Raw genomic sequence first — 9,923 nt, forward strand, 5'->3', positions numbered from 1 at the left:
GTTCGATGATCACGCTTCAGAAGCTTTGCAATTTTAAGAGTGCTGCATCCCTCTGCAAGATATCTCACTATTTTTGACTTTTCTGAGCCTGTCAAGTCCTTCTTTTGACCCATTTTGCCAAAGGAAAGGAAGTTGCCTAATAATTATGCACACCTGATATAGGGTGTTGATGTCATTAGACCACACCCCTTCTCATTACAGAGATGCACATCACCTAATATGCTTAATTGGTAGTAGGCTTTCGAGCCTATACAGCTTGAAGTAAGACAACATGCATAAAGAGGATGATGTGGTCAAAATACTCATTTGCCTAATAATTCTGCACTCCCTGTATGTCTAATGTGGGACATAATATGACTTATTCCCAGCCCCTCAGTTTTAATCCAACATTCTGAGCATTAACAAAACAATAGGGGGCACTTAATGCATACATATGTCTTAGGGCAGGCATAAAGTATCTTCCAGAAAATTCCCTTGAGAAAACCCCATGGAGAAAAATAAATTACACATTTAGATTGTGGCAATGAAACACAGCTCGTTTCTCAATTTCAAAGCAGGGAGTCATCAGCAACTTTTCTTCGACAACGCGGCAGAAGGATAATCAGGGGCTAAATGAATAAATAAAAGGACAGAGGTGGAACTCTTAAAAAACAGTGGTACCTGTAGCAGGTAGCTGTGGAGAACTTTGAAATTCAATCTTTTGGCTATCGGAGTAATGGTGCACCCGTTTCAATACCTACTACCACCATTCTAATTTTGATGCGACTGTTCAAGCTAGTTACCACTGGAGAATTAAGTACACAACGAAAGTTGTTATCTAATGGGAATACAAAAGAGCCCAAGGCCCAAATTACCAGTAGTAAATGACAGTCTCCACCACGGACACTGTCCAGTAACCATTGACAACCCTCAGAAAAAAAGCTCTCATACACACTAGGCCAAGAGGAAGAGCTTGATTATTCTTGTAAGACATTCCAAGGGGGGGGGGGGGGAATATGTAGATGTAAGTATGTCGGTTGGACAGGCTATCATGAGTAAGTAACGTACTTCTCTGCTTAGCTTCCAGACCCCAAATGACGCCCAAAGCCAAATGCATAGAATTAGGAAAGTTTACTTCGTCAGTACATTTGAAGCCGTTAGATGTATTAAATGCATCCTGATGGTCTAAATTAAAGGGCAGAAGCCATGGGCAGGGTTGTTGCTTTGGGCATTGCCTTTCACAGCACCATGCAGGTGTCTTCTGGCTTCTCCAAAGTTAAAGCAAGATAATAAACGCAATATGTTTTCAGTGGCATCACAAATAGCTGTAGGTGTTGTCAGCCAGTCCACTCCTCCAAAAAATACGCCCACTAGATACAAACACTACCACCGTGCACAAACCAGTTTAATTCACAAGAAAGACAAATCCGCCGTCTGCTATAAATTAGATTATTTGGAGTGGATCTCACCCATACTGTCATTAACAGCGACAATTCCTTTTTTACATATGTTCACTCTATAGTTTTCAATTTCTAAGCGCTGCAGATAACGAGTATCACCAGTCTGTTTCCCCACCTCAGAAGGGTGAAGGCTTAGTTGAACTTCTGATTTGTAGCTCATCAAGCTTTAGTGGCAGGCCCCTTTATCCAATGAGCCATTCTGCCGACAAGCACAAAATCGTATTTTATGCCTGCAGTGACTGGTCAGAGGCATTGTCTTCTGGCCTAAAGTAACACTCTCCTAATTACAACTGTCATGAATGCAGTCCTGCCACAACTGTCATAAAAATCAGACGGTCATTACACTACGAAACGTTAGAGGAGGTTCAGCACAAGTAAAACTACGTTTCCAGTGCTTAAAACAGCACATAATTCTGCATAATTTGAGACAATAATTCACCATCAAGGGAGAAAGCAGCACAGAGCTGAAAGAAGACTTGCTTTGCTTAGTTGCATGTCCAACAGGAATTTCTAGAAGATATTTTGTAGCTGGAGCGACAGAAGCTCCATATTTATAAAATTATCTAAATCGTCAGCGTAAAGTTACTTTTCATGAGTCGATTATTTGGATGTGATAAAGCAAATGGGTATTTTTGCATATGAAAACACTCTGTTCCCAAAATGAAGAGGTAACTGCCCCTTCTTAATTAACCATTTCAATGAACTCTTACAAGGCCAGGCGTTAACACATGCGTTCATGACTACACTCTGTCCTATATAAGCAGGGCCACTAGAATTATACAGCGAGGAGAACAAAATTATGCGACAATTTGAGAAAACTGACAAGAAAAATCAAAATATGCAGTGTAATAACGGGAAGTTTGGTGACAGTAGTCCTTATTTTGACATTTTAAAACATAAGCTTGTCTGGGATAGCGTTTTCCCCTCGTTGGTAGCAGTTTATCATGTACATACAGTACAACTAAATGGTAAACAGTTTTCTTTTCAAAGGGCCTTCCACTGAGCGGCAGTAGCTTGATCAATATGGTGAATAAAAAAAATTCTAGCATTCGCGCTAAGAATTTTTCAATTCTATTAAGGACACGGAGGCGAGGATTATGCTTCTCTTTCCATGCTTTATTTTCAACAGCAGCCAATGAACATCATGGAAAGTAAAAACTACATCACCCAATATTAGTTATAACACGTGATCAACCATAGAGGAGGAAGCCTATAAAGTGTTGAATCACACCAAGCCACTCCTCTTTCTTTGTCCAAAATTCAATATCAAAATCAAAATCAAAATCAAAATCGTAACAGAAAAAATCCAAAGTCTAATCAAAACTTGTAAACGAATTCTCGAAAGGAGACGAAACAGCATCCCACTTGACTGGAAGAAGAACTAAATCGTGGCAGATCGCATTACTTCTCATCATTTCCTAGAAAAATGAAAAAATCCAGGCCATAAAAACTGAATAGCATAAGAAATACTTATATAAATACAATAGGGTGGGATAGCACTGACGTACAGTAATTTTGCACATGAAATCAACAAAAATACCATGACATTCTGACATCATATATATACAGTGCGGTGGGATAATCCTCGCCTCCGTGTCCTTAATAGAATTGAAAAATTCTTAGCGCGAATGCTAGAATTTTTTTTATTCTATGTCAGGACCGGAGGCTCAGATTATGCTTGTTCAAAGCTGATTCACAACAACAGATGCTATATCAACAATAGGTTTATAATAAAAAGTTGTAAACGTAGAAGGCGAAGACCAATCTGCTGCCTTTAAAATGTCCTCTAAACGAGAACCTAAAATCAAAGACTTTGATGCCATAGCTCCTCTGGCAGAATGTGCCCCAAATTTAGAAACATCAACACCTGCTTCACTCAGCAACCAACGCATCCTTCTAGCGAGAGTGGCTGAGGAAACAGGGTGATATGGTTTAACTAATGAAATGAGTAATTGACCACCCATATCAGAACGAAATTCTTCTGTACTTACCTCGTAAGCTTTAAGACATTGAACCACACAAAGCTTGGGATTGTCCACAAAACAAGGGTAAGTCACTGACTTCAAATTGCACTTGGTCCTACGCGAAATGGCGAAAGAGACTCCATCAAGAGAAAAAACTCTCCCCGCTAGATCTAGAGCTATAACATCTGACACCCTCTTACATGATATCAAACACAATAACATGGTGAGTTTAGCTGATAACTGTTTCCTAGACAAATATCTATTAGCCGGCCAGGATTCTAAAAATCTAAGAACAACATTAACATCCCAAAGGGACGAATAACGTGGACGAGGAGGATTGGCTAATCTGATACCCCTCATTAATTTACACACAATAGGGGACTCACCGATGGGTTTACCCTCTACTGGTAAATGCCCTGCTGAAATGGCGGACCTGTAATTATTGATAGAGCGGTAAGCCAAACCTGATGCCGCTAAGGAGGAAAGGAAATTCAGGACCAAACAGACACCTGCCGAAGAAGGAGCTGCACTCCTAGAACTACACCAAGCACTCCATCGCTTCCATGCCGAAGCATATCTCTTGTGAGTACTGGAGGACCAAGAACCTGCAATGAAGTCGGAAGACTCCTGCGAAAGTCCTGGGATGACCCATCTTTGCCTGAAAGACGCCATGCCATCAGGGATAGCTTGCCTGACAGGATCAATGGATGTAGCAAACCCTGAGGGTCCTGGAGGAGATTCTCTCGAAATGGGAGAAGGATCGGATGGTCGCAGCTCAGTTCCATTGTTATCGGAAACCAAGCTTGCGATCTCCAAAGGGGCGTCACCAGAACTAACTCTGCTTGCTGACGCCTGATCTGGGCCAAAACCCTGGGGATCATCAAGAAAGGAGGAAATGCATAACTCCGCTCCTGCGACCAGTCCTGAAGGAACGCATCCGTCTTCGATGCCTCTGGATCTGGCCTCCAACTGAAGAAACGCTTCATCTGCCGATTGAGGCGAGATGCGAACAGATCTATCGAAAAGGGACCCCACTTCGCAGACAGAGTTCGGAAAACTCTGGGGTGTAACCTCCAATCGCTGAAATCTCTCAGGTGACGAGAGTACCAATCGGCCACTAAGTTGCTGGACCCCGGAAGGTACTCCGCCACCACAGATAACCTATGTTGAAGGCAAAAGTGCCAGAATTCCTTGGCTATTTCTGCCAGAATGCGAGAACGAGTTCCCCCCAACTTGTTGACATATCTCACTGCCGAGATATTGTCCATGCGAAGAAGAATGCAACAATTCGCCCTGATGGGGGAAAGACTCTTGATTGCAAAAGCGCCTGCTAGGAGTTCCAAGCAATTTATGTGGAGATTCAACTCCGAATTGGACCATCTGCCCCCCGTGGACACTGAACCGCACCGGGCTCCCCAGCCCCAGCGGCTGTCGTCGGACTCTATCACTACATCCGGGAGAGAGCTGAATATGGCTCTGCCGTTCCAGGCATCCATATGATCGAGCCACCAATGCATCTCCGCACGGGACTCCTCCGACAAGGGATCCTGATCTGCATAACTGAGACCCTTCTGAAGATGAGAAATCTTCAGACGTTGAAGGGCCCGGTAATGCAAAGGACCCGGGAAGATTGCCTGAATCGAAGAAGATAGCAGGCCCACCATGCGAGCAATCGCTCTCAAGGAAACAGTCTGTCTGGATAATAGAGACTTCAATTCTCTCTTGATTGACCGGATCTTCCCCAAAGGAAGAATCAGAAGAGACCGCAATGAGTCTATCCGGAACCCCAGAAAGTCTATCTGATGCGAGGGGACCAGGACAGATTTCTGAGCATTGATTATGAAACCCAGATTCTGAAGGAGAGACACTGACCAATTGAGGTGGTCTAACAAGAGATCTCGATCTTGGGCCATGATTAAGATGTCGTCTAGGTACACAATAAGCCTGACCCCTTGGGAGCGAAGGAATTCTACTACTGGACGCATGACCTTCGTGAAACACCAAGGGGCAGAGGACAGGCCAAAGGGGAGAACCTTGTACTCGTAATATTCGGTCTCCCAATAGAAATGAAGGAACCTCCGATGCGGAGGAAAAATAGGAATGGTCAAGTAAGCATCCGTTAGATCTAATCGAACTAACCAGTCCCCCTCTTGGAGAACATCTCTTAGTAAATGGATACCTTCCATTTTGAAATGACGATATAGCAAAAAACCGTTGAAGTCCTTTAAATTTAGAACTAGGTGAGAGCCGCCCCCTTTCTTGTCTACTAGAAAGACTGGACTGACAAACCCTGAAGGGGAACTCTGATAACTGTACCTTTCTTGAGCAGAGCCGCAATTTCTGCGGAAATAAGACTGTGTTCTTGATGGGAAAAATATCCCTGCTTGGGAAGGCATGTTTGATAAGGAGTCTCGTAAAATTCCAGTTTGAACCCCTGTACGGTCTCTAAGACCCAAGTATCTGCTGAGATTAGATGCCAATTCTCCAAAAACCTCTGAGTTCTGCCCCCCAACATTACTTCTGAACTCAAGACCAAGCTCACCTGTGGCTCCCGAGTCCTGGGAGAAAGATTGTTGTCCCTTGGCTCTTCCTCTGCGGAATCTGCCTCGACCATACCTCGGCCTTGACGGGTAGAAGGTAGACGAAGAGGAGTCGTAACTCTGGTAACCCCCTCTTCCTTGTTGGAAGGATCCACGATGGGGGCTTTGCTGATTGAAACAGCCGAAGGCACGCCCTCTGTAGCGTCCGGCCCCTCGAAAAAGTGGACGCAGCACTTTCCGAATGGATCCTTGTGCCTTGTCTAGACTGCCGTAGGTGGATACGAATTTCACCAGTTCTTTCATGAATGGAGAACCAAAGAGTAGACCCTGAGCCACGGGCCCAGATTCTGAGGCAGCGAGGTCTGCCAGTTTGGGGTCTAGTTTCATCAAGACCAATCTGCGTCGTTCAGATGAGATAGCGCAATTAGCATTGCCCAAGAAACATAGAGCTCTCTGAGCCCAGCCCACTAGAATATCCGGGTTAATGGGATCACCCGATTCTTTGGCTTGAAAGGCCAATTCCAGAATCTTGGTTAGAGGTCCGGAAATGTCTAAAAGTTTGTCTTGACATCCACGCCAGGTGCGATCAATACCCTTCTTAGGATCCTTGGCTGATTTTTTAAGGAACGTAACAAGGGTAGGATCTAACTCTGGAGTCTCTGTAACCTTAGAGGGAAAGTCAGGTCTGGGGCACTCAGACCTTAATCTAGATTGAATATCTTTATCAAACCTGTGTCTGATATGGGCTTCTACATAATCCGCCACCTCAGGGGGTGGCAACCATAAAGAGGATCTGGGGTGCACGATGTCCTCTGGTTCGAAAGTCAACACCTTAGGGGTAGGGGCCTCCTGGTGGTGCGCTTTCTTCTTGCGTTTACGTGGAGGAGCGTCCTCCTGCTCGGAAGAGTGATCAGATGAAGCGGAGGAAGAGGCTGGAGCATCCACAGCTTTCTTTAGCGATCCCGCATTGTAATCATGCTCTTTCGCCATGTTCCTTAACAGGGATTGGAAATCCGCAGCATGCGGGTTAGATGTTTGTTTTGCAGATTGCGAGTCTGCTGCAAAGGAAGGGTCTCCCAATGCGGGGGCGCCTACGGGCGCTGTCCAAGTCTGTTGATCGACCAGACCCAAGAGATGATGCTTAATAGGCTGAATGGCCTGAACCAAGGCCTGACTGACTGAATGACGCATCCCTGCGTCTAGAGCATACACCAAATCCTGGTCAAAAGAGCCAGAAGTGTCATCAAAATAGTACAAGTCCTCTGCTTGGTCATCATAACCAGCCATACTGAAAAACAGCAAAAAGGTAGCTCTCGAGGAACAGTAATACCAATAACAAGTAAATCAGGGCAGAAACAAATTACAACAATTTCAGATGTGGAGGGAGCTGCCCTGAAGGGTTAAATGCCCTTTAAACCAGGCCCAGCCTGAATAAGAATTGTTTCAACCCCAGTGTCCAAGCACCGGGGCGTAGTTGGAGCTGAGCCTGTGGAGATGTAGGGGCTAAAAGTGCTGTAGCACTTAGTAAATACAAGGCAGAGCCTCTGAAATAATATCCTCTTAACGAGGGGTCAAATGGCGCAGATGCGCTGAATGTCTTGGAGGCAGGGCCTCTGTAATACCCTCACAAGATAATAAAATAATTAATGACTAAAGATTTAAATCAAAAATGCGCTCCGCGAAGAGCGCTGAAGGACCGGGATGAGAAAAACTATAAAATCCACAATTTAAATCAACGCTCCGATGAGCGTGAGTAATTGACTAATAGCGCTCCGAGCGAGCATTGCCCGGAATAACAGACCCGTGTGAAACGAGATCAAAGGAAAAAAGGGAAACTGACGAGCGCTCGGCTCGAGCGCAAAGGGCCGGCCTCCCGGGAAGAAGCGATTAGCTTACACGCTCCGTCGAGCGTGAGGAAACCCTAAATAAATAAACGCTCCGAGCGAGTGTTTAATCAGGCAAATTATAGCGGCCGGCAGCAGCGAACGTAGAAGACGAAGAGAGAGGCTCACACGCGGCTAGTACGGAGAAAAAAGGGCAAACCGACGTGGGTCCCATAAAACGCGCTCACGCAGAGCGCGGATCGTTAAATTTAATAAAGTTAACTAGACAAAGCATCTCCACGGCATGACAAAGGACTGCGCAAGGAGCGCGAGTCCTGCTCCCTTGCTCCCACTCCACGTATTAAGAAGCGTCCATGGACGCTTATAAGGAGGGGAAAAGCCCGCTCCTAACACGATTTAAAAAAGTAAGAAAAATATCACACTTATCTGGCTGCGAAGCAGCAAAGAAAGAGGAGTGGCTTGGTGTGATTCAACACTTTATAGGCTTCCTCCTCTATGGTTGATCACATGTTATAACTAATATTGGGTGATGTAGTTTTAACTTTCCATGATGTTCATTGGCTGCTGTTGAAAATAAAGCATGGAAAGAGAAGCATAATCTGAGCCTCCGGTCCTGACATAGAATTTGTTTAAGTAACATTTTTTGGTTAAAACTTTGCAGACTGCGCAGGTGATGAATTAGGCTACAAGTGAAGCAAACTCATAAATATGTAGATCAAGCAGCAACATATAGTAATAGTAATACCGATGGCCCTATCAGAATGTTAGTAAGCACTCAGCCGGCTCGTGCTGTACAGTGGAGGGGGTGTGTGTGGAAAACCAGTCCTATGTAAAGGTATGTGAAGTGATAGAGCCCCCCCTCCCCAAGCATTACCTATTATTTCACCGCCCTACGGCTACCCCGAGGAGATGGACTACAAGAGCAAAAGAAGGGCGGTGGGTGCAAGCGCCACAGTGATGCGCTCCTGTCAGTACAGTCCGGGCGGCTCTCTGAGGTGGCTGCTATCACCCGTTGTCGAGGCCGAAAACCTAATCCAGTCGTGCTGAAATCATGCTTGAGAAAACACTCACCTGCACCGATGCGTTGCATACGGATCTTCCCGACCCCAGGCCACGAACCGCAGAGGTGAAAGCCGGAGTCACCTCACGAAAGGAGCCCACCCACTGACCCAGCGTGCGGGTCCTAAACCGAAAGCAAAAAGAAGCGCAACCCCCCGTGGAAAGAAGCCCAACACGAGCCCAAGTCCTCCCAAAAAGAAGCACAGACTAATTGCAAATCTTCTCCTGGTTACTGAACAGGCCAACAAGCGAGGGCATATGCAGTTATCACAACCATTTGGTTAATATTAACACACATTTTTATTTGCCGATAAGGCTTTCCTAATTGATAAACCGTTAAAATAAGAATTAGACTGCAACAAAGATGTGTAATAAGAAGAATTATTCTTCTATACGTAGTTCTGTTTGCAGCCACTGACTAATGCACGTTGTTGCTATAGTCTTGCAAATGTAATTATTTACATTTTATTTTACGTTTTTATTTATAATCAGTTTGATTTGCTATCATTGCTGGAATAGAGGGAAACCCACCAGATTCCTGTTCAGGGCAGTTATTAATGTGCATCACCCAGGTAACCCAATGTCCGCAGCAGCAAATCGACCCAGTGCAATACACAATAATACTACCATTTTACATAGCTACCAAGTTTCAATTCCACTTTACTTATCTGTGACATTTCAATTTATCAGATGTACCTGTGTGACATTTTGAGTGATTCGTAATCATGCATCAGAACACTTAGCACAATGAAATAGTTTAGAAATTGCCGTAAAACACACCAGAATGCAGGGCGATTCCGCATAAAAATCAAAGACAGACAGAAGGTTTCATTTTCCCAAGGCACATGAAGATTTGGCAGATCTGTCATACCCTGCCAGTTTCCCATCATGCCTCCAATGGATGAGAACACAAATACACGTAACACAAACATACACGGACACACACACAGACACACTCAGTTTTTCCAAATTGTTCTGTTTAATTCACTTTTGCAAATCAAGTAGGGGCAGCAAACATTTGTTGTTAGTGAAACTACTAACATCTGGTATGTTAATGGTGCAAAGGAACTAAACCAA

General features: G+C 44.6%; 1 protein-coding gene across 1 annotated transcript in view; it reads right to left on the minus strand.

The window, feature by feature from the left end:
- The window catches only part of MRPS21 (mitochondrial ribosomal protein S21), an 83,074-nt gene extending 74,062 nt beyond the window's left edge, over positions 1-9,012 (minus strand). The window contains exon 1 of the mRNA XM_069218216.1: positions 8,859-9,012. The gene's annotated coding sequence lies outside the window, so the exon portion shown is untranslated. The remainder of the gene's footprint in view (positions 1-8,858) is intronic.
- Positions 9,013-9,923: the final 911 nt, after the last annotated feature.

This window comes from Pleurodeles waltl, chromosome 12 (assembly GCF_031143425.1).
Source record: "Pleurodeles waltl isolate 20211129_DDA chromosome 12, aPleWal1.hap1.20221129, whole genome shotgun sequence".
Classification (NCBI taxonomy): Eukaryota; Metazoa; Chordata; class Amphibia; order Caudata; family Salamandridae; genus Pleurodeles; species Pleurodeles waltl.